Source organism: Triturus cristatus, chromosome 9, assembly GCF_964204655.1.
Source record: "Triturus cristatus chromosome 9, aTriCri1.1, whole genome shotgun sequence".
NCBI classification, from domain to species: domain Eukaryota; kingdom Metazoa; phylum Chordata; class Amphibia; order Caudata; family Salamandridae; genus Triturus; species Triturus cristatus.
Window position 1 is genome coordinate 1,132,091,125 of NC_140592.1, and position 25,582 is coordinate 1,132,116,706.

The following is a 25,582-nucleotide window of genomic DNA, read 5'->3' on the forward strand; positions in this document are numbered from 1 at the left end:
ATTCCCCATGCTGTAAAAAGGTTGTTATGGGTGATAAGTAACTGTCCTGGACTATGTTATTTCGACTGACACGCATCTAGCTCTTCTTCTGTCACGAGCAGGTATAGCTTAGCTACAAGGTCCTCAGAGTTTAGAAAACCTCCCGTTTTACAGAACGTTGGTTACTATCCAGCACCACCGGGATCTAGTCAAATTGGTTTTCAAAGATACCTATCCCCTTATATGTCATCTTTCCCCAAATTAGCAAAATTGGGAAATGGTCACTATCGTGGCAGTCTACTATTTCCAGACCAGATAGTTCATGCAAGATTCTTGAGTCCAATAAGATGTAATCTATATGGCTGGTATAAAAGCCCCTTGTAAAATTTGGCTTAGCTTTGCTATTTGAGGGGAATCTCCCATTTCCTGGTATTAAACCAAACGTAACCAAGATATCAATCTGAAAAGCTACAGCGCTCATGTCGGAGCGATGGGCAGAAACAGAAGCGAGAAGGCTGCATGGGTGTAATAATGGGGTTTTATTGCAACAAAAGTGTCTCGACATTTTTCTATACCAATGGCCTCTTTGGAGTAAAAAAAACTGTCCTTAATGCAGGTAAGCCATGGGGAAGGCTGAAGTTCCTTCACTTCTTCTTTTGGCTCTCTTCTAGATATAGTGGTGGCCTTTAATAGACTCACTCTCGAGTGGTGCCCGACGGAGGTGGAAATAAAGGAAACAAAATAAAAGGAGCAGTAAGTATCTTAGTTTTGCAACTGATACAAGAGGCTTCCACCGCACCACAGTGAAGGGTCTGTTCGATAGAGCTGTGACGGGGTAGGGAACTGAAAAGGCTGTGAAAAGGCCATAGAACTCATGGGTGTACAAAGGCAATAGAATGAATGGGCTGTGAAGAGGCAATATGGAAAGGAACGACTCGGTTTCCATATTTCTCCCCAAATTTTCTCTCTCCAGAGTCATGTACCACCTTCGGCCGCAACTCTGCAGAGTTGCAGCGGCTCCTGCACATCCTCTGGGTTCCACCAGTCCTCACACCACACGTCTGCGCTCCTTCCCTTCGACGTCTTCCTCGGCAGCACCTTGTTCGGTAACGGCTTCCCTAGCGGTGTCTTGCTGGACAGCGTCCTCTCTGGCAGCGTTTTGCTCTGTAAGATGTTCTTGGACACCCCAGCTCCCATTCAGCTCCTTCATTACTCCAGCCTCGATGACTTTTCTTCAGGCTGTCCTATCTTTCGTCTCGCTTGACTGTCTTTTCTTTCCCCCCTCCACCGTTCTCCACGATGCTGATTGGTTTAAGGTATGTTCATGCCCGCCCCCGGAGTGGGCAGTCTATTTCTTTGAGGCAGTTTCTTCTTGTTTAAGGAAACCACGGTAGTCCTTTACCGTTTTGTGGTAAATAATTTAATTACCGGGACTTAATTTGATACAGAACATAATAAAAATAGCTCAATAAGTAAGAGGCAGAATCCGTGGTATTAGAGGTTAAGAACGGGCTTTATTCCAATGGACGATTTCGAAATCGTGGACTCCAAGTTCCATCACCACGGAGGCTCAGGAAGTGAAGTACATACATTATTGATAATTAATAACTTTTATACAATAGGCATTACAGCGAAGCAAATGCAAGAGGCGTAACAATTGATAGCAAAGATAACATTTCACATGCGTAGCTGAAGGAGGCGTAATTGGGAGTAACAAGGAAACGTCATTGGTTGTGATGTTACATATGGGTGGACCTATGAAATAATTTCGCAATGTCAGCAGAAATACTTTGCAGAGATGCGCGCGCAGCAGCATGACGTGTGATTGACGTGCAGCTAGGGGGTGAAGGGGACTTGACATTTAGCTCTACATGTGGCGACAGATGTCTAGAGGGTCAAGTCAACCTAATCCCAAATCATATCTAACATCCTATGTTTAAAGAACTATGTTATCCAAAAGAGAGGCCTTCTTGGAGTAGAATCTTATTCTATACTGACTGTTAGTGCGTGTACAAGCGTCTAAGTGTCTACACTAGATGCGAGGGGGTAGGAATATTCCATGGTAACAGGGCTATGAATTACTTGCATGAGGACAGAGAAGCCGGGCCTTTTGCTCGGTATCTGGAAGAATGTTTACTTAAACTACTAGACAGGAATGCATTGGGCAGGGAGCGGAGCAGATAATTTCCGAAGGTGAAATACAGTTCTTGGCAGGCAGCAAGCTGATGTCAGGCATCGTGAGCCGCGCAGGGAATGAGACAAAGCTCATGGTCACAGATGCAGGCTCGGACTGGAGCTTCAGAGACAGAAAGCAAGAAAAGCTTGATGACAGAATCAGGGCCTACTTGTCTGAACTGTAAAATGGCATAAGTGAACCATATAAAGGCGGTGGCCTTTCGTACTTAGGAATGGAATATCCGGCCCATTCATGGCGGATCTGAAAGAGGACATGTTAACGGTGGACGCACATGTATTTGCGTCTTCATAACTGGAACTGGAGGGAACATACATGTACTTGTAACATGTACATAGAACCGTTGGGGTCCAAGATAGGGGACATAACTGACCAGAAAAATCCATATTTCCACATTCCCTCCTTGTCCCCTACTTGCCCGTCAAGAGATATCAATCTTCATTAATCCATTGATCTGTTCGTATAGCATCATTTGTTCTTCTTTCTTCTTCCGGGATCTTGAATGAAAATCTTGATGTGGAATGCACGATGTGGCACACAGACCACAAATCGCTGGTCCACATTGCAGGCATAAGCAGCAACTGAATAGTATGAGAAGGCCAATACCTAGGAAGGATAGAACTCTCCATCCCCAGGCTGATAACACGCTCCAAAACCAACCGGACCAAGTCCAGGTGCCTGGATTCTGGTGTATCTGGCTTACAATCTTATGAAGGCGCGTTATAGCTTTATATACAGATGGCGAATTTTCTGGTATGAATACGCAACAGCTTGATCCGATGACCCTACAAGCTCCGCCCCTATCAGCCAGGATGACGTCAAGGACAAGACGATTTTGAAGCACAACAATCCGCATGGCAGACTGCTCTTCTTTTAAATTGCCTAGGGCGGAAATAGTTTCGTTCACTACTGCTTCAAGGGTTCTAGTCAATCTACGTATCAGCTTACTATTAGTAACGGTACCTATATAGGGAAAGAGACCTTTATTGAAATCTGTGTATTTTTCCCATGCTGTTTCAGTGTAGTCGACTATTGGGAGATCTCTCCTTTCTCTATTGTGTACTAAATGAGTATTTCTGTGATAATCAGGAGGAGCTAGAAAAACAGGTGGCAAAAGGAATCCAATGTAGCAGGTACCATCCCAATCTAGAGGCAAACGTACATATGCCGTCTGACCACATATAAAATAGGAATGGCGGGAAGCTCTAAATGTCGACTTGCCTTGATCACTAAATTCTATTACAGTGGTGCATCTACTATGGCCCATATGTATGGAACCATTCTTTCTTACACATAATTCACCTTTTACTGGAAATACTGACATGGCGGGCAAAATTGGAGTAGCTTCGGATTCGATATTTAGGATCATAAGATTAAGCGTAAAATTACCTAATCCATATACTTCATTTTCTAGATCAGTTCCTGTTCTTTTGGGAAGTCCCTCCTTGTTGGGGTGGCAGACTTTAAGTAAAACTAAGTTCAGATTTCCCCATACCCAGTTGTCTTGATAAACTGCAGAATTTGAATCTAAGGAATTAATTAAGCTAAACCATGCTCCACAGGAGCCGTTGTGTGTGAACGGGTATGGAAAAAGAGGTAGAATTCCTTTATAGTTCTGATAGGGAGGGAGTCGGCCACATATCCAACAATTTGTAGCATTGCTAACCTGATGGGAATGATGTAACATACTAATAAAAGTGTTATTGCGCAGCGCAAATCTGTATGACAATTCATGCGGGGGTAATTCACTAAAAGAATGTTCAGCAGTAATATTATAAACATGTCTAGAAATAGGATAATATATGTGCAACAATATACTTGCAATAATTATAAAAAAACTTAAGAAAAACAAAATTAATAACGTCACTGTGCAATGACTACGCAGTGATTTACAATATGTATGTCGTTTCAACATTTTTCGGGTTTTTTCTCTATTCAGATCTAAGGGATACATGTCGGAGACAAATTCAACCGCTTCACCTTGGAGAGGACTTAAACAATCAAATTTCCCGACTGATTAGATCTGAGTTTTAGTTTATAATGTCCGTGACTACTTGAGTCAACCAAAGGAAGTTTTGAGTCAATGGGTGAAGACACACGAGGTGTAGTTTTTATATCCGATGGTAGTCCATAAAATTTCTTGATATGACTTGAATGTACCCAGCCTTTTCTGCCTTCGATCTTCACGGCTGTCCTTGTGGTGAGCAATACGAGCTGAGGCGACCTCCACCTAGGATCCAGCTGAGTCTTTCGATCAAAGTTCCTCACTAAAACGAGATCCCCCGGAATTACGTCATGGGGTTTCACTTCAGTGTTGTCAGGAAAAGCTGCAGCTACCTGTGAACGACAAGATTGTAGTGCAGACATCAAGGAAGCCAAATAATCTGTCAGCATATTACAGTCAATATCAGTTATTTTACGTGGTATAGGCGTCCCCCACATATTTGGTGGTCTGCCAAAGATCACCTCATACGGGGATAGCCCTGTTCGAGAGTGTGCTACCATTCTCATGTAAAAGAGTGCAACTGGTAATGCTACTACCCAGTCGACACCTTTCTCCCTGCATATTTTGGACAATCTGATTTTCAAAGTTTGATTATGTCGTTCCACGAGACCTGCTGCCTCGGGGTGTCGGACACAATGGAACTTCCACTGATAGCCTAACAAAAGTGAAACGTGTTTCATTAGTTCGGATGAGAACGGCTGGCCGTTACCTGAGTAGACAGCACGTGGTAAACCGTACCGTGGGAAGAATTCTCGAACTAGCTGCTTGGCAGTGGTCGGGGCAGTGTAATCTGATACTGGGTACGCTTCGGTCCAACGGGAAAGAGCACAGACAACTACGAGAACATATTTGAATCCTCGACATCGTTCCATCTGGATATAATCCATCTGGAGGATTTCAAAAGGGTGATCAGGAGGCTGAAATCCACCCTGCTCTACGGGGATGCTTTTTCCTGGGTTAAACTGACAACAGATCATACAGGTACGGACTTTTTGTTTCGCTGCTGCTCGTAAATGCTTGTTGAACCAGATATGTTGAATGCTGTCTAGCATAGCTTTCTCTCCTAGATGCGCTGGACTATGGACAGTGTTAATAATGACTTGGACCATTGAATCAGGAAGGAACCATACAGATTTTTCCTTCGTCATCCATCCTTGATCCGTTTGGATCCCTCCTAATTCAGTCCATTTCCCTATTTCGTCTGGAGTAGCATGTGTCTGTATGTCAATTACATCAAGAGTGGGATCCTTAACCATCATGCAATGTGTTGGTGTCTGGACTATTGTCTTTGTCATGTCGGATGTTTGAGTTTGAGCAGTCTGTTTAGCTGTTCTGTCAGCTAGATCATTGCCTTGAGAAATGATATCAGTAATTTTCGTATGAGCTTTACATTTCATAATCGATATTGCAATGGGTAAATGTATTGCATCTAATAAGGCATGAATGAGGGGTCCGTGCTGAATGTGGGCACCGTGAGAAGTTAAATAACCTCTCTCTCGCCACAGCACGCCGAAGTCATGTACAACTCCGAATGCATAACGTGAATCAGTGTATATGTTGACTTTTTTATTTGTGGCTTGAATACAGGCTTGTGTCAGAGCGACGAGCTCTGCTGCTTGAGCGGACAAGGTATTTATACACTTGGTTTCAATAATTTCAGTGTCTGTTGTGACTGCGTAAGCGGCCACTAATTCTCCTGTACCTGTTCTCATACATGAACCATCTACATACAACGTCAGGTCTGGATCTGACAATGGGACATCTGTCAAGTCTTGTCTGGGTTTCGTCGTTATTGTAATAACATCAATACAATCATGAGCTAGTGGGTCTGTTCCATTTACAGGTAAAAGTGTGGCAGGATTCAATGTGTTACAACGTCTGATTTCTATATGTGGCTGAAACAATGTTAATTCGTAACCTGTAAGTCGCGCTATAGTCAAGTGTTGTGTTTGCGTTCGATTCACAAGAACCTCTACTGCATGTGGTACTTGGACTGTCAATGGATGTCCTAACACTATGGCATCGCTTTGTCTGATTGCTAAAGTTGTCGCTGCCACTGATTTCAGGCACGCAGGCAGAGCCTGAGCTACGGGATCTAATGTACTAGAAAAATAAGCACACGGTTTGTGTGATCCTGCTTGTTCTTGTGTGAGTACTGACAAGGCAGTACCTTCTCGTTCTGTAACAAAAAGTGTAAAATGTTTTCTGTAACATGGTGTTGCTAAAACAGGTGCTTGGCATAGAGCTTTCTTTAAGCTTTCAAAAGCCAGTGTGTGTTCCTGAGTCCAAGGGAGGACAGTCGATGTGGCTGCCTCCTGTGTTGTTAATTGAATGAGTGGTTTTGCTAGAAATGCATACTGAGGGATCCACTGCCTACAATATGAAGTGAGGCCTATGAAAGCCCGCACCTCCTTTTGTGTCTTGGGTATTGGCATATTAGCTATTAACTGAATGCGATCTGGTGTAAGCTGCCTTCCCTCCTTGGACAGCGAGTGACCAAGGTAAATAACTCGCTGGACACAGAATTGCAGCTTAGAAGGGGACACCTTGTGCCCCTTTTCGGCTAGAAATTGTAAAACCGTCAGTGATGCTTTTTCACATTCAGGTTCGCTTCGGGCGGTGATCAGCAGATCATCGACATATTGAAGCAGAGCAGTGTTGACTGGCATGTGGATACTGTCAAGTTCTCGTTTCAGTGCTTGGCTATAGATGCTGGGGCTTTCTGTAAATCCTTGAGGTGCGCGTGTGAATTTAAAGCTACGTCCATTTAAACTAAATCCGAACAAGTATTGGCTTTCCGGATCTATTGGGACGCTGAAAAAGGCATTCTTGAGATCAATTACAGTAAAGAATGTTGCTTCGGAATCAATAGCTGTCAGTAATGAAGAGATGTCTGGAACTACAGGGTATTGCGGTACAATACATTTATTTAATTCGCGCAGATCAATAACCAATCGATATACTGGGGAAGCCTTTGGATCAGTTCGTTTAAGAATCGGAATTATCGGTGAATTACATATATTGGAGTCGGTCTCCACAACCACTCCTTGGCCAATAAGCTCGTCAATGATTTGCAGTAAAGCCATTACAGCATCTGGGGGTAACTTGTATTGTCGCATTCGTGGTAGTACCACTCCTGCCTTTAGTGTGACTCGATATGGTGTAATGTTCATGCAACCAACATCTGTAGGGCCTTGTGCTCATAAATGTGTGGGTAAAGTCTGCAGTCGGGAATCCATGTCTCGAGACACATAGTGACCTTTGAAATCACGTAAAAACAATCTTACTCCTTCCGGAGAACAACATATTATAGCTCCTAGAGCTTTCAGTGTTTTTATACCTAACAAGTTTTCTGGACATGATTTAGTAAGCAATAAATCTGTAGTTCTGGTCAAGGGTCCTATCGTAAGAGGAAGAGGCTGTGATACTTCATTAACAATAGGTTTTCCTGAAAAACCAAGGGATATATTCTGTGAGCCTGAGAGGGGTGCCCCTGGAACTTCACTACGTTTTATAGTTGTTCGACTTGCCCCTGTATCAAGTAAAAAATTTCTATCTTGGCCTAATAATTCACTATGTACATAAGGTCCTTCTTGGTCTACAGGGACCTCGATAAGGGGTAAGTCAACTTCCCTCTCTAGGCTGGTTCATGCATATCGTTGATAATCAGGATAGTCATACTGTGCGGTCTGGTACAGCTGTCGTGTCGTGGTTTGTGTGGCAGCAGCCGGCAGCGCTGGTGCGGCTGGCACAAACTGTATAGACTGTTGTGGAGCTGGCATGGCTTGTGCATGCTGCGGTGCTCCTTGTTCATTCCGATCCTGTCTAAGTGGCCGTGATCTTTCTTTTGTAATACCTGTGGCGATATTACGCTTCAGGACTGGGCAATCGTGTATGTAATGTCCTGGCTGTTTACAATAGTTGCATGTCCCTTTTATAGGTCCTGCTGAATCACCGGAATGTGTCGTACCCTTTTTATGTCCTTCAGCTGGAACTGTCTGAGAGACTAGCATTTTCATTTTCGTGTCTTTCATGCGTCTTTGTTCATGTTCTTGTTCCTCTCTAATTCTATTGTAATGGTACTGTAACATTTGTGATGGGGTATTACCTTGCCATGTACTCTCGAATTTTAATACTCTATTCTTCACTTGGGGCAAAGAATTTTCAACTAATTTTGTCACAAACAGATGTGGGTATGACTCGCTACTTGCTTTTATACCACTATTTATACCAAAACATTTTTCGAATCGGGCATAGAAATCACTAGTGTCTTCATCTTGCTTTTGTTTACAGGCTGAGATTGCACCCCAGTCTTCCTTTTTCGTAGTTAATAAACGTGGCAGTACCTGTACTAATAAACCTGGTAATGCTTTAGTTTTGTCCCCAAGCCCCGAACCTGGACCTCGGGCCCTTTCTTCATTTTCTAATGCTGTCCAATCTATCTTTTGGTCTCCTACCTCCCACTCTTTTTCCTTGAGTTTTTCATAAATGCCAGCAGGCATTAATACCTTCAATATTGTCATAATGTCGGGATAGGTATACTCTCCCATGAGTAACATATCTTTAATTTCTCGGTGGAAACCCGCTGGGTCTTTGTCATGACTGGGTACCACTTTCTTCATTTCTAACAATTCTATTTTTGATATGGGCGTATATACATATACACGTTTAAACTGATTGTCCTCGCCCTTTATTGGGTGTACTTCTCGTAAGGGATTCTGTCTGTCCATGTAATACATCGGTCTTTCCTTGATGGGCAATGAAACATGTTCTGGACATACAAAAAGAATGTACTGCCTTCTGGATTCTAGTATTTCCTTAATTAACTTAGTACCTGAACCTTTCCATCTATTCGTGAGTAATTCAGTCAATATATCAGGTAAGGGACCAGGATCTGAATGTTGGCTTTTATATAGTATAAGAAGTTGTTGAATCATATAAATCCCAGCTAAACGCTGTTCATCTGGGGTGAGGTTCAAAAATGTGTGTGCTACTGTATCATCACCATATTTTCCGGGACTGTCAACCCAATGAACGGCTGACCTGGCTAATTCTTGTTCATCCATAGAATCGAGTAAATGATAACCCCTTCGTTCTCGCAGTAATTTGTCAGCGGCTTGGAACGAATGCTCGGGGGACCTTATATTTATTATAGGTGTTTGGAAATTCCTGTTATTATCTGGACATATCGGATCAGTAAAACATCTGGTACTATTACAAGATCTTCCTCTACCTACATAGGCTATGGTGTCTGACTGTCCTGTGGGCAGTCCTGATCCTTCCTCCTCCTCGTTTTGTTCAAACTGGTCTACCGCTAATCTCTCTTCGTGTAGGCGTTCTATTTCTTTACGGATCTTTCTGCACATGGCTATTATACATTTTTGCCTGTCATGTCTCCCTTCTGATATATTCTGGCTCCATCTGGTAAGAGTTTCCATTGTTTCCGGGTCTACCCCCGGTCGGTCTTGATTTCTGATTACGCAATTTATGAGGAAACGTAACAGTTCCCCTTGTATCTCCACTTTCTGGTATTCCATAGCTCTGTTAATACATTCAGAATCTCGCCCTGTCTGGACAAAATGATATATATTATCTAGATGCATCGTCATTCCTGGTAACTTCCCTAAATACACCGCGGCTCGTCTGATACGTAATGATGCCATGATCATTTCGTCCTCTTTGCCGGGCACAGGGTCATATCTACAATCTACAAGAAGTTCTTTAAGCGTGCGGGAATTTATGAGTTTGGGGGTACGTGGGTGTGCTGACTCTTGAAAGGTAAGTTTATTTACTCTGGGTGGCGTAGAAAAAATATTGGTAGCACCTCCGGTAGCCCCGTCTGGAGTATCGGGCGTGAAAGGATTCGTAGAACGTGATACAGCAACTATAGGTGTGGACACAGCTATAGAAGTAGCTGTAGGAACAGATGTGGGAACGGACGTGCTTGCCGGAACTTGTGTCAGGATTTGTTGTTGTAAAGGTACAGATACAGGATCTTGGCGTTGAACCTCCCCGGCCGACGGTCTGTGTGGGGCGGGGTTAGCATACTCGGGAGCTGCGTCATCTAAATATGAGGAAAGAAAAACATCTTCTGCGGTTCTAGGATGCCCCTTAGGATGTACCTTTATTGGAAATAATGGGGGTGGCAAGTCTTTTGGTATCCCCGCAGTAGCCTTAGGTAATCCCTCGGCCAGAAGGGGATACATACCCTTCATAAGGGCATGTCTTTGTCTGTCTACTTGTTCTGATTTTACTCGTGTACCTTCTTCAATTAATAGATTTTCTTGAACTTTATTTGAATTCTCTTTACTCTTCTCTTCCTGTCTACGTGCTTTTTCTGTGCGTCTATACGATTCTTTACGCCATAATTCAATGGCGTCTTTCTGTGATTGTCTAGCTTTCTTTTTCCATAATTCTTCCTCTACTTTCACGATGCAATCTGCATCCCAGGTCCCAGTTGCGGGCCACCTCTGACTCTCTGGTAATTCCTTGGTGTAGTCTACCCATAGATCAAGAAATAATATAGCGTCTAGGCCGTGTTTATGATACATGAAGTACCCTGGAGTGTCCCTAGGAGGAATGGGAACAGCTTCTTCGAGTACCCCTTTTCTAGTTGTGATCTGTCTTAATTTCGAAAAGAGCGGCATATTGAAAACTGATCTGATACTTGGTTTTGAACAAACTTAATACAATAAAACACAATAATGAACAGTCATTCATACCACATGCAGGACATATCAATACATTTAACATTTAACATTTACATGAGCAACGATGATGATGACGATGATCTAAGAAAACTTAATCACTAAACATAATACTCGGCATTTAACTGAATTATTCTGAATTTATATACTTGATATACTAGATATACTGCTAAACAGTACAGATACACTGCTGGAACAGTGCAGACCGGATTTGTGTACCCAAACCCGTCTGGACCGGCACAACTTATGTGCACGCCAGAACGCCTCCCCAGTAATGGTACTCACCGGGTAGCTCGGAACGGAAGGCCTCGGAACGGGACTGAACTGAACTGGACCGGACTGGACTCGACTCGAAAACTTCGGACACGTCGGGACATCGGAAACCTGGTGGGCCTCTGTATACCTCGGATCTTGCTCTCTCAGCTAGGCTCTGGTCGGGATACTTCGCACTTCTCACCGCCTCGTCTGGGTGTTGATCGCAGCCTCAGTCGCCCCCGCTTGACCGGAGGGAGATACAGGAAATCCTGCTGGTACGCGTTGTTGTCCGTCCAGCTGTGGCAGGAGACCGGGCCTGCAACGCACCGCCGGCGCGTGAGATGAGAAAGTGTCCCTGTTCGGGCGCCATTTATGTGGTAAATAATTTAATTACCGGGACTTAATTTGATACAGAACATAATAAAAATAGCTCAATAAGTAAGAGGCAGAATCCGTGGTATTAGAGGTTAAGAACGGGCTTTATTCCAATGGACGATTTCGAAATCGTGGACTCCAAGTTCCATCACCACGGAGGCTCAGGAAGTGAAGTACATACATTATTGATAATTAATAACTTTTATACAATAGGCATTACAGCGAAGCAAATGCAAGAGGCGTAACAATTGATAGCAAAGATAACATTTCACATGCGTAGCTGAAGGAGGCGTAATTGGGAGTAACAAGGAAACGTCATTGGTTGTGATGTTACATATGGGTGGACCTATGAAATAATTTCGCAATGTCAGCAGAAATACTTTGCAGAGATGCGCGCGCAGCAGCATGACGTGTGATTGACGTGCAGCTAGGGGGTGAAGGGGACTTGACATTTAGCTCTACATGTGGCGACAGATGTCTAGAGGGTCAAGTCAACCTAATCCCAAATCATATCTAACATCCTATGTTTAAAGAACTATGTTATCCAAAAGAGAGGCCTTCTTGGAGTAGAATCTTATTCTATACTGACTATACTGACTGTTAGTGCGTGTACAAGCGTCTAAGTGTCTACACTAGATGCGAGGGGGTAGGAATATTCCATGGTAACAGGGCTATGAATTACTTGCATGAGGACAGAGAAGCCGGGCCTTTTGCTCGGTAGCTGGAAGAATGTTTACTTAAACTACTAGACAGGAATGCATTGGGCAGGGAGCGGAGCAGATAATTTCCGAAGGTGAAATACAGTTCTTGGCAGGCAGCAAGCTGATGTCAGGCATCGTGAGCCGCGCAGGGAATGAGACAAAGTTCATGGTCACAGATGCAGGCTCGGACTGGAGCTTCAGAGACAGAAAGCAAGAAAAGCTTGATGACAGAATCAGGGCCTACTTGTCTGAACTGTAAAATGGCATAAGTGAACCATATAAAGGCGGTGGCCTTTCGTACTTAGGAATGGAATATCCGGCCCATTCATGGCGGATCTGAAAGAGGACATGTTAACGGTGGACGCACATGTATTTGCGTCTTCATAACTGGAACTGGAGGGAACATACATGTACTTGTAACATGTACATAGAACCGTTGGGGTCCAAGATAGGGGACATAACTGACCAGAAAAATCCATATTTCCACAGTTTGGCTCTCTTCCTGATTTGCGTCATCGTCATGGATTGTGGCTCCAAGCAGGATTTTGGGACGCTTCTTTACATTTCCCTTCCCTAACTTTGTCTACAAGAAAAGGGCCTCCAGGATATCTAGACAGGTAATCTACGTTAGTCTGTTCCTTTCCTTTTCTGTGGATAATAGTAAAGCGGAAGGGCTGTAACGTTAGAAACCAATTCAAGAGGGGCATGGTCTGTGTATAGGAGAAACTCCCTTCCTTCCAGATAGTAACGAAGGGACTCAATAGCCCACTTGATGGCTAGGGCCTCTTTTTCTATGACCACATATCTGGTCTCCCTTAGGAACAGTTTGCAGCCAATATAGATGATTGGTCCTTCATGATTTGTGTCATTGGTTTGGGACAAAACGGCCCCAAGGTCGCTCTCGGATGCATCAGTTTGTAATAGAAAGGTTTTGTTCTAATCGGGAGCTAACAAGAAGGGTTTTGAAGTGATGATTTGTTTTAAGCGCTGAAAAGCCCCCGTTTCTGGTTGTGAGGGTTGTCTACGGTGTTTTTCGGTACGCACGTTATTGTTGAGCAGATTAGTTAAGGGAGCAGCTATCTGTGAGAAGTGTGGGATAAACCTTCTATAGTATTCCACCAGACCTAGAAAGGCCCTGAGGCCCTTCTGGGACTTGGGGAAAAGGTATTTGAGAAATCGCAGCAACTTTCTCTTCTTGGGACTTTATACAACCCTCCCCTAAAAGGTATTCTAAATATTTTACTGATTTCGCGGCCAAGTGGCTCTTGACCGGATTGATCGTCAGTCCGCTCTCGCCGAAGGCTTGGATGACTCGGGTTAGATGTTAAGTGTTTCTTCCAGGTGGGACTATAGATGATTATATCATCTATGTAGGCAGCTGCAAAGTCTTGGTAGGGCTGTAGTATAATGTTCATTAATCTCTGAAAGGTAGCTGGTACCCCATGTAATCCAAAGGGTAGCAGTTTATACTGGAACAGGCCCCTAGGGGTACAGAAAGCCGTTTTCACCCTATCTTGTTCCTTCAATGACACCTGCCAGTATCCCTTACACAGGTCTAGTGTACTGATATATTGGGCTTCCCCCAGTCTTTCTATCATTTCATCAACTCTAGGGAGGGGGTAAGCATCGAACTGGCACATTTTGTTCACCTCCTTAAAATAGATTAAAAAAATCGTATAGACCCATCCGGTTTAGGTACTATTACTATTGGAGAGCTCCATTCGCTTTTGGAGGGTTCTATGACTCCGAATTCCAGCATTTGATGGACTTCATTATATATTGCCTCCCTTCTAGCTTCGGGAATACGATAATGGTGCAGCCGGACTTTCTTTCCTGGCAGAGTATGTATCTCATGTTTGAGGAGTGTTGTTCTGCCTGGAACTAGGGAAAACACATCCTGAACTGGGTCTAAGGTGTCCCTCAGTTTTTGTTTTCGGACCTCCGGTAATTCGGTATCGATACTCTGTTCTGCAAGGGACTTGGTCCCCACCAAAACAGGAAGGGGTCCTTCCCATTTTTTTCAGGAGATTGATGTGGAAAATCTGAGTGTTTTTCCTACTAGGATCCACCTCGAGTTTGTAGGTTACGGGGGTTACCCTCTCTATAACTTTGTATAGGCCTAGCCACTGACTTAATAAAGCATGCTCCGAGGTGGGTCTCAAAATGAGGGCGCTATCCGCTCCATCCCTACCCTGGAAAAAGGTTTGTCAATTATTGGTAGGGGTCTTAAAGGAAACCGATTGGGAATGTATCCGCTGTTCTTCTGGCAGACTGTGCATTCTCTGCAGTACCTTCGGACTTGCTGATAGATCCCTGGCCGATAAAACCTGTCTAAAATGGCCTTCTCAGTCTTTTCTGTTCCAAAATGTCCCCCTAAAAGGTGGCTATGTGCTAGGAATAAAACCTTTTCCCTGAAAGGAAGGGGTACTAGTAATTGGATGGGCATGGTCCTCCCTCCCTTACGATGTAACAAGCCCTTTTGTTTGAAGAATTGGGGACCTAAATGGTGAGGGTCTTTTTGCTTGGTAGCCTGTTTCCATGCTTCTTGAAGAGTGCGATCCTCTTGTTGGGCCACACAAAAGCTTCTATTGTGGTTACCTACCTAAAGTCCTCTATTTGTCAAAACAAGTGAAGTCCAAATTTTCTCTTTTCTTCTGTTTCTTACTCCTTTGGCCCTTCCCTATAACCCAGTCCGGGTCCTGTACTTGAGAAAAAGGGGCAGTGATGTCTGCATGGTGGTGAACCCAGCGCTGTATAGGAGGATGTAAAGATGTAAGGAATTGCTCCAGGTAGATTTTCTTGAGGATTTCATCTTCGGTGGATGTGAGAGGTTTAAGCCATCTGTCTGCCACGTCCTTTATCTCGAAACAGAGTGCTCTGGGGTTTTCTTGAGGTCCTTCTCGGATCTGTCGAACTCTGATTCAGTAGGTTTCTTCGTCTATACCCATACGTTCCAGGATATACCTTTTTATATCCGGATACGGGGTAGTACCAAGGGGGTTGGCTGCCTGATACGCAGACTGGAGATCTCCCGCCAAAAGCGGGCCCAGATATTGTCCTCAATTATCTTCTGGCCACATGGCAGCCCTTGCCATTTTCTCAAAATTAGAGAGAAAGAAGTCTAGGTCCTCTCCTGGAACGTACTTCTGAACCACCAATGAAGGTGTGGCGGTAGGGACTATGGCCTGCCCGAGGGGCTCGGCCATCTGTTTCTTTGAGGCAGTTCCTTCCTGTATCAGGAAATGAAAGTCCTTCTTTACTGTTTGGCTGTCTTCCTGGTTTGGGTCATCTTCATTTTGACCGTAATTAAAAGGATGCATGGTCAAGGTAAGGGGAATGGATTGTGGCTCCAAGAAGGGTTTTGGGGCGCTTCTTTACAGTTCATCTTGGGTGGTTTGTACTCATGGAAAGAGGAAGGGTTTCCATAGCGATAGCGTCTTCCCTGGTTATCTCCAAAAAGGGGGCATAAGGCTTAAAACAGGAGTTAAAATCCCACACTATAATCACTCGATGGGTGGGTGAGAAGTCACCCTAGGTCTCATAGAATTCTCAAGGTTCTTGAGGGTTGAGAAAAAGGGCTAGATCTAGTATAAATATTAACTACTAGGTAGGGAAACCCATTCTTTGAAGTAATTCTTAGAGCTAGTATATCAGGGGAGTCTATTTTAATGTAGTTTACCTTACAACCCAAAGAGACCTTAGTCCAAATAATAAGCCCCATATTTCTACCTGCAGTAGAAGGAGTAGCATTAATGCAATAAGAATTAAAACCTTGTATAAAGAGAATAATTATTGACCACGTTTCCTGAAACAAACACATATCGGGACTGTCAATATAGAATCCTCAATCCGAGTCCTCTAATTTTGACCTCAGCCTGCAATATTCCTAGATATCAGAGAAGGAATGCACTACAGTCTGGCCTTTTAAAATGCGTGGATATGATGTGTAGGTATGGCCTTGTTTCACCAAGAGATACTTTATATGACCACTGCATTAATTGTGGTGAACTGTCCTTGGTTCAGTTCAAAGGTCAGAAGGTCATTTGTATCTCCAGGATCAAAATGTAATGTAATGTCTGGGAATCAAACTATATCCGATAATACAGGTTCAGGAAAATGTTCCCTCTCTGGGCAAATATTTCCACAAGTTAAAGCCACTTGATGCAATGGACCCCTTATATCCGCGTTACCCCTCTCCCTAATCGTAAATGCCTCTCCATTTGGCCAAAACTTCTTGAAAGAGATGCTTGAACCACTTACTGGAAAGGACCGAGCATCTAGAGCTATCTAGCCCTCCACCAAGTCAGGCGAGATTAAATTTAGTTCAATCATATCCCAGCTGCCCATCAGTAAAACACGTCTTTTCACTAACAATATATCCAAGGAAATGACAGACTGGCATTGCCTCACATGTCTAATCCAGTGGAGCACTTTGTTTTTCAAAGACTCATTGTTCTCAAACGAGGCCCTTGGCCGGTTTGGAATTTTTGTCATCTAGTCTGTAGAAAGTATATGAATATTAGAATAATTTCACCCAATCTGAGGAAATGAAGTAACAGATGTAGCTTTTGTACTAACTTGGCCTTTGGGGGTGAACCCTAGGGGTTGGGCCTTTAATCAAGGGGCAATGAGAACACACAGAATAGCAGATGGATCCGGCCAATGTCTTCTAGCAAAAAATGTTGCTTCCCAGACCGGGCATTTGATCAGCCCCAAAGAACGAGAATTTTCACTAGCCGATGAAGCTCTGGTATCTAATGAGGCAATATGATTTAGGATTGGCCTAATTTGGGCTTGTGATGCAGTAAGTTTGCCCAAAGAGTTCAACATCGAGCAATATACCCTTTAGTGATGCTACCTCGCTTCGCAGATCCTGAATTAAGCCAAAAGCCTCTCTTAAAGTAGGTAAGCTTTTATCCAAGATGTCAACAGAATCTGTGATTATAATTGAGTCTTGTGAGCAAGGTTGTTCTAGGACTTCTAGAACAGCGAAGCGATTCATGCATTCAACATTATGGACTTTAAAACCATTCATGGGAGGAGATTCCACACTCTTGCGGACCCCAGGCACTGGGCTTGAAGACTGCCCAAGTTCCCTCTCCCCTCGAGTAGGGGTAACAAGTTCAGGGATACTCATGAAGTTCTTACCTGTTCATCTGGGTTCCACCTCTCCTATCAAGTAGTATATTTTGCTGGTCACACAATTTGAAGATCTAGCAATGTGCTGCTTGGGAAGTTTAGGAATGTTATGTTTGACTGCACATCCAGTGGGGCTGTTTTGAGCTTTACGCTTGCCCATTGTTTATGCACAAGCATTGAGAATCAAATGGAGACAATGTAAACAGGAGCCACACTCAATCAGCTTCAAACAACATAGAGCGCAATTGGTAACGTTTAAGAAAAGGGTCACAATACCTGGAGCTTGGATGGGGAGACCAGCCCAGCCACTGCCGGGTTCTGAAGGGCATGACTGGGCCCACCTTTGGCCCGGGCATCGCAGGCACGAGCAGCCAGTTGCTTAGAGTGCTTTGTAGCTTGAGCAGAAGAGGCCACACCCCCTCAGTGCCACACTGTGCAACTGCATCTCCTGGCCCGTTGCCTGTTGGATGTTGAAGTCCTCTGGAGTCCTGGTGGGCTCATTGGCAAAGACCCCCAAAGAAGTTAGTTGGTGGCGTACCGCACAGCCGATTGCTGAGAGCGCTTTGTAGCAAGCATAAGAGGCCACACACCCTCTGTGCCATATCCTGGCGTGTTGTCTGTTTGATGCTGGCAAAGACCCCCCTCCAAAGATGCTGATTTACGTGGATAATGTGTGGGAATCCATCATTCTTACTGATTTTTTTTCGTTCTTTTCTCCATCATTCTTACTGATGAGGGCACATAAAGCAAAGGTGGCAAGATTTTCCTTCTAGAAGGCTCAAGTATGGGGGTTTAAACAAAACCAAACGTCTACACAACCGAAGGGAAGATCCCGGACATGACCTATACAGTCTAGAAATGTGCTAGTACCGACTGCCCACCCCCACCAACAACACAAAACTCAAGCAGCTTTCTTGTTTTTAATATATATGTTTAAGTTAAATTTGGGTGAAATGAGGTACAAGATGGCCACACTGATGGAAGCGCTGCGGGCCACTCACCGTTCCCCCAACATCCTGCAAGCCCCGTTGGGTGTGGGGGGGGAAAATGGGTGGGGGAGCGGGTAGACGGAGCTGCCTGAAGCACATTGGGTGGTGAAGTGCGAGCGGACACTGCCGGCCCTCATAAATGCTGAGAGTGCTGGGTCCTGAGCAGATTCATGGAGGCGAGCGCCCTTGCTGATGTAGATGGCGTCCCCAATATCTGCTTGACTTGCTGCAGGTCAGAGCATGTTCCGAACCCTCCCTTCAGGAGACACTGGAGACGGGGGCTACCAGTGGTGACGACAGCCCGGATGCAGCAGCCCTGTGAGTACAGGCTGCCGAGGAACTCGCAGAGATGGAGTACAGGCCTCAGCTGCTGGAGGTGGAGCAGACGGCAGCAGCGGAAGGCAGGGAGCCTGACTGGTGAGCGGCAAGGAGATGCACTGCTGTACGGAAGGAGGTGAGCTGCGTGGACAAGCTGACTGTCCTTACCCTAGGGCTGGAGAGGTCTTGAGCAAGCTCGGGGCCCTGGTGAGGGCAGGGTTGAAAGTAGGCCAGCTGGGGCACAGCTGAGAAACGGATGTGATACAGACCGTTTATGCCAATGCCCAGCTGCAGCTGAACACTGGCAGAGTGACCGCCCCAACGAACAGAGGAAGTGGAATGGGGGAAATAGAGTGGAAACTTATGGGGCAGAAGGCATTTGTACCCCTCCCAATACGGTCTACACTCCCGATGGACTGGGGTGACCTCCCTCCGCGAAGGACGCACTGGGGACCAGACACCAGGAACCATGGGTAACATGCCCACAACGGTGGACGCACAGGAGCAGCCCTCATAGGGTACCCTCCAGGCACAGCACAAAAACTGGACCAGATACAGAGCGCCGTTAACGCCACCCGAGAAGCCCTGGAAGGCAAAATTGATAAGGCGGCCATCGACCTGGACATACTCCAGGATGATCAAAGGAAGTTGACAGACCAAGTTAAAAGTCATGCTGGCACTGGGTACAGTCTCCCCACAGCTGAGGGACACTACCTCGCGGGACAGGTGGAGCAGCTGGACATGCGTAAGGAGGACGTAGAGGGGAGCAGCCAGTACAATAACACTAAGATTGTTGGCCTTCCAGAGGAGTCAGACCTGGTCTCCTACCTGGAATAATGAGTACAGCTGGACGTGGTGCTGCAATGGCTCTCACAATTCTTTGTCTGGGTGCATTCGCATAGATTGCATGAGAGTCTCCCATCAACAGGTGCTCCACCGCAGCCGGTGGTGGCACACCTTTTCACTACAGAGATAGGTACTTGGAACTGCAGAGAGCGTGGATGCTTGGCCTGATCAAAGTCGACAGACCCACAGTTGCCATCTTCCCGGATTACACTATGGCAGTCCAGCACAGGAAGCCCTCATTTCTGACCGTCAAAAAAGAACTTCGGGAGGCGAGAGTCCTTTACGCCCTCTTGGCGGAGTAGAAGGGATGGTTCTCTGATGACCCTGAAAGCGCCGGGGAGTGGCTGGAGGAACACAAAGCTGAAAACAAGGCTGAGACATGGACCAGGCCACCACTGCCTTGACATCCAAGCCTACGGATTCACAGACAGCCCTGTAGAGAGCTGCGGCCCTGGATGCGGCATCCACCATCCACACCTGTCAGGCAGCAGAGCCTGGTGCGCAAGGGATAGACAACTTCTTGCTCAACGGACTCAGTCACACTGTAGTCTTAAGCTGCACACCTAAAGTCACTCCACAAACAGCGGATAACCTCTGATATAGCTATAATTTTCACCTTATTGAACGGTAGCAGCTTGCGAGAGCAGCAAGTGGCAGAACAGGGAAACACCAACCTGGTTAAGAACTCCCGACCTCCGAACTGGTATTGGGGTTTTGAATGTATTCCACATGTTTGTGTTATATGAGTTAGGCCGGCCGGCCGTTGCCAACTCAGTCTGGGGTGGGGTGGGGTAGTTGAGTTGGGATGGTTTCTACATCCAAACTTGCTTGAAATGGTTGGGGCAGGCTCCTGCTGAGGGTATTAAAAGGAGGAGGAGGACTGGAGAAGAGGTTGCTGGTTGGTGCTTAGGGGAGTGGATGAACCTACTATAGCTCGGAGGGGTGCCATTAGACGATGCCCGTGAAGCTACATTAGGATCCAGGCCCAAAACACTAAGTATACCATTATCACCTGAGAAAGGGATTGGTGGCCAAATGTTGTAAAATATTTGATTACCTGAAGCACAGAGGTACGGACATTGCACTTCTGCAAGAGACCAATGCGACTGTGGACTGGATTAAAAGCCTACAGCGCAGATGGCATGGTCAGATGTATGCGACCTCGTACTCCGCGTTCTCTTGGGGGGGTGGGGGGACGGACCATGGTGTGGGTGCGAAATGGAGTCCCCTTGGTGGTCACTGGACCCAGAATTGACAGGGAGGGGTGATAAGATATCCTGACTTGAGTATTGGATGGACTGAGAGTGGAGCTTGGCAGTAATTTATCCCCCAAATATTGCAAAGACGCACTTCCTCATGATGCTGTCGCCGCTTTCTAACCAAGAGCAGTCAATGACGTTTCTCCTGGGGAAAAGGGGAAGACTACAACTGCGTGGCGTACAGGCCACCTTGCGAGAGACTTTAGAGCGGGATTGGGAAACTGGGAGCTGAGTGATCCCTGGAGACTACGAAGTTTGGGACAGCAAGAATATTCATTTTACTCTCCGTTGCACGACTTGCATGTCTGGCTAGACATGATATTGAGTACTCAGGAGAGTACGGGGCAAGTTGAAAGCATGGAGTACCAGAGACGCTCGTATTCTGATCACAACCCCCTTCTCATGTGCCCTAAGTATGGCATGCATGTGTCCCCAATTCCTACCTGGAGGCTCAGGATTGAGTTACTAGATGAACCCACATTTAGGGATCCACTGGCAAATATAGTACATGACTACGTACGAAACAATGACCAAACAGCGTCTAATAGCAACATCAATGGGGTGCGTTTAAAGTGGTGGTGTGTGGATATTGCACAGGACATTCTGTTGTGGTCCAGCAGTCACTGACGGCGGAACTAGTGTTGGCAGGTGACCCCAAAAGCACATGATCAGAAGCAGCGCAAAGCCCACGCTGAAATTCTGGATAAGCTATAACTCCTAACCAGAAAGGAATATTTTAACTTGATTCACGTAGAGGAGGGCAGAGTGGAGGGACTGGATGATGAGGGCAGAGTGGAGGGACTGGATGATGAGAGCAGTGGAGATGGGGGGCATCCCATCACACAAATAGGACTCCTACTGGAGAAATGGCCTACATGCAGCGGGACCTGCATACAGTGTTCACAAATTATTAAGAAACTGTTAATGGGGCACATGTCCCTAGCTGGAGACAATAGACTCATCTTCCGCATCTAGCGAGAGAGAAAGAAGAGGCTCATAGTGGTATGATCACAGAATCTTAAATAAGGGGAGCACTTCAGGACCTGGCACGCAGAAAGAACCCAGGGCACTGTTGGATTCTATTAAACCTCTATACTGGCGCTGCGGCTGGCAAACATGCACAATCAGACTGTTCCCTGGGGGAGGCATCCTTCTACTAACAGGAAAGACGTGATAGTGTCCATACCTAGCCTGCCTGGTGAGGTGCTGGAGAATGGGTCTTCTCTCCCCCTGCCCATGATCAATGTGGCTTATAAAATTCTCAGTAGGGTGCTGGTTACCCACCTGCAAGCCCTGGTACATGCAGACCAGAATGGCCTCATCCTGCCCCTGTGCTAATCTCTGCCGTTTGCATTGGGTGATGGGAGAAAACCCACTGACGCCTTTCCGTAGGCACTGGTACTATCCATTGCCATTAGAAAGATGTTCAACACCCTGACCTGGAACTACTTGGGAGAGTTCATGGACAGGATGGCGTTGGGGGAGGGGTGGCACAGGTGGGTGTTGCTTCTTCATACGAATGCTAATGCACAGGTCAGCATGGGCCCTGCATCTCTAACCTGTTTGAAATCCACTGGGGCAAACAACATAGCTGTCTGCTATCCCCAATGATCTTCATCCTAGCAGTCGAACCGTTTGCTAGTATGTTGAGAGCCGAAGGGCATGGGAGAAGTACTCACCTAAAGAATGGAAAGCATGTCATATCACTGTACGCAGCTGATATGATACTGTATCTGTGGGAAGCATGCACAGGAATACCATGGGCGATGTAGGTTCTTGTGGACCTGGGTGTCTGGACTCCAAACAAACTGGGCCAAGACCTGTGCTTTTCCTCTGGCAGTGGAAGTTCCGGAACCACCTGAGGTAGTGGTGGACAACGGGATTCCATGGGAAGCGCAGGTGTTTGACTACCTGGGGGACAGGATTTACCACAATGATGCAGATCTTCGGGACGGCAACCTAGGGGTCCCGTTACGGGCCTGGATGAGCAGCATGGCATTCTGGTGCACTATACAGATTCCAATTATGGCCAGGGTTGCGGTGACAAAGATTATCATACTACCTAGACTAGTTTGCTAATCTCCCAGTTTGGGTCATGAGGTATTGGTTTCACTAGCCTCAACATATTGTTGCAGGAACTGACATGGGATGGGAATGGCATCAGAGTGTCCTTGCGGACTCTTCAGAGGCCACCAGTGCAGAGGTGACTTGGGATACTGGACTTCAAACTTTACTTTCTCCCAGTGCAATTGCAAAAGATGGCTCGTTGACTGGCTGGTTTGGACAGGGAGGACCTGGGTGAGTTAAAAGACAATCTCAGGGAAGGAGCCTTTACTGCACTGCTCTTGGGAACAGAGACACACCCTAAGAGAAAGACGGAAGCTACTGGTGGTGGTGCTGTGCTGGTGGAGAGGGTGACTAAGCGCCTGGGGGGTGACAGTTGTATGCACCGGCAATACCACTGGTCGGGCTGCCACCGGTTGGGGGTGGAGGCTACCTCAGCACACCGAATAAAGGCTTGGTCAGAGGCAGACTTGATGACATTAGGGGACTTCCATGAAGAGGGAATTCTCCAGTCCTTCGACGATCTCATGGAGGAAGGTCAACTACAAACTGCACAATTTCTGGCATATGGAGCGCTCACTCAGGCACTGCACCTACTCTACTGCAACCTTCATAGAGAACCTTCTGTCCACGTCTTACTTTAAATGGTCTTGACATTTGGCAGTGGCCAACACCTTATGGTGTGGCTGTACGCATGTCGGTGGCTATGACTGGAAAAGGCTTCTCTGAAGCCCGGCCAGGCAGGATGTGATCGTGGGGAGGCAATTTGTAGGTAAATACACCATGAAGGTGTTGAGAGACACATGCGTTAAGTTAACACAATGACACTACCTCCACACTACCTACCTTATGCCACACCAGGTGAACATTATGTAGCAACTTAACAGTAGGGGCTGCCCTAAGTGTGACCACCCTGATGAAGACTTTGGACACATGGTGTGGAGTTGTCCAGTGATTGGGCACTTATGGGATTTGATGACGGACGATCAGGAACGCACTCTGAACCAGCAAGGCCTGAAGACGGCAGAGATCTTAGGGCTGTAAAAAGTGGCCAATACGTTTCTAGACCTGCCGGTGGGGGTGGCCAGTAGGAGCATAGACAAACTTTGGAAATCTGCAGAGGGTCTACCACATAGCAGATGGAAGATAGAGGTACTGACAGGGGCGAAGGAGGTAGTGCTGCACATAGAGGACTGCAGAGTTTGTAGCAGGAACCCACAGGCAGATTTGTGGCAGGAGGTAGTAGCTAGCTTCACAAGTGGGGACGGAGAGGAGCCATAAGCACCCTGGAACATGAGGATGATGTTGGCAGGTTGGAAGTGAGGCAATGGGGCCCAAGCGGCTGCAACTCCATGGAACAGACAAAGGGGGCATACCCACATCTCCATGAAGTATTAATCCATCATTCCTGTTACCCCACTCGACGCATTACCACAACAACTGGGAAATGCAATAAGCTTGGGACTGTGACTTGTTTCTATTACAGTTATGTTATTGATGTACATCTTGAGAGTGAAAAATTGAGCAGATTTTGTAACGTGAAGAGGATAACAATGGCATACCGATTCTATATAAGGTTACTACTGTACAATGAAAACTTTTTTTATTTAAAAGTTTGTTTTCGGTGGTTGTCCTTGCCTGAGAACATTTTGGGTTCACAAAACACCCTAGAATACCAGTGATTAACCTATTGTTGGGTTTGTTCTGATATATAACAATCATGACAATTTGTATTCTTTGTATTTGGTAGGCAACAACAACATTTTACTTTTCATTTTGCGAACATGGAACTTGAAGGATTTGGCTTGTCACAAATTTAAGAACTCAAAAGTTATTAACCTGATATATCTAACTCCAAACCATGTAATATTAACTGTATTTTAATTATGCCGTGGGTGTGGAGAGGTAATTGCTGAAATTAATGTATCCAGAAGCATTTAAAGATCTTTTACTAGTTTATCTGGGGCAAAGGAAGGTCCTAGATTTTGCTAGGGAGTCGGAAAAATGTATCCAATTGGAAAATAATATGTAGGGAATAGTGGAGGACGCTGAATTATAAGCAAGACATTTACAACGGTTCTCTTACTCCTGGGATCATACTCAGCCTCATATTCTCAACTTCTGGGTACACATCACCAAGTGGCAGGCTGAAAAACTATTTTTCAAACTTGCTGAAGTTAGGTTTTCGACTGATACCACAGATGTGCCTTTGTCTGTACATCCTCAATCAATCCCCTTTACGGTGCTCACATCATTCAACTCAATCTTTTAAAATGCTGTATTTTTATCCTATGGGAACACTTTCAACAACTGATGTAATAAGAGTATGGCATCAAAATCTCAACCAATTTATTGACTCCCGACTCTGGACCACTTGCTGACTATGACAGTTTAAAAAAAATTCAGTTAAGGAAAAAACCTATGTTGGCAGGTTTACAAAGCATGGGAAAAAAGTCACAGTCTCTTCTACGTTGGGGAAACGGTTAAACTTTTTATCGGAATTCACAAAGAATGTTAGAAGTACTCCAGAGAAACCATGATGGGCATAGTTGTTTTAGACCTAAATACTTGCATAAGTTTTCCTAAAGAATGATTCTAAGAAGATTTTCAATTTTACATGTGAAAACGTAGAGCAAATGTGCACATTTTAGGAATGGGGTAAAAAAAAATTACTGGTTAAAAAAACACCCTTACACAACCCCTCGTCCAAAGTACAGGAGTGCTTCCTTCTATTTCCCACCATGAAAACGC

The 25,582-nt window shown here is 45.4% G+C and overlaps 1 protein-coding gene across 2 annotated transcripts in view; it reads right to left on the bottom strand.

The window, feature by feature from the left end:
- FANCM (FA complementation group M) overlaps window positions 1-25,582 on the bottom strand; it is a 797,274-nt gene that overhangs the window by 631,778 nt on the left and 139,914 nt on the right. The window lies entirely within an intron of this gene.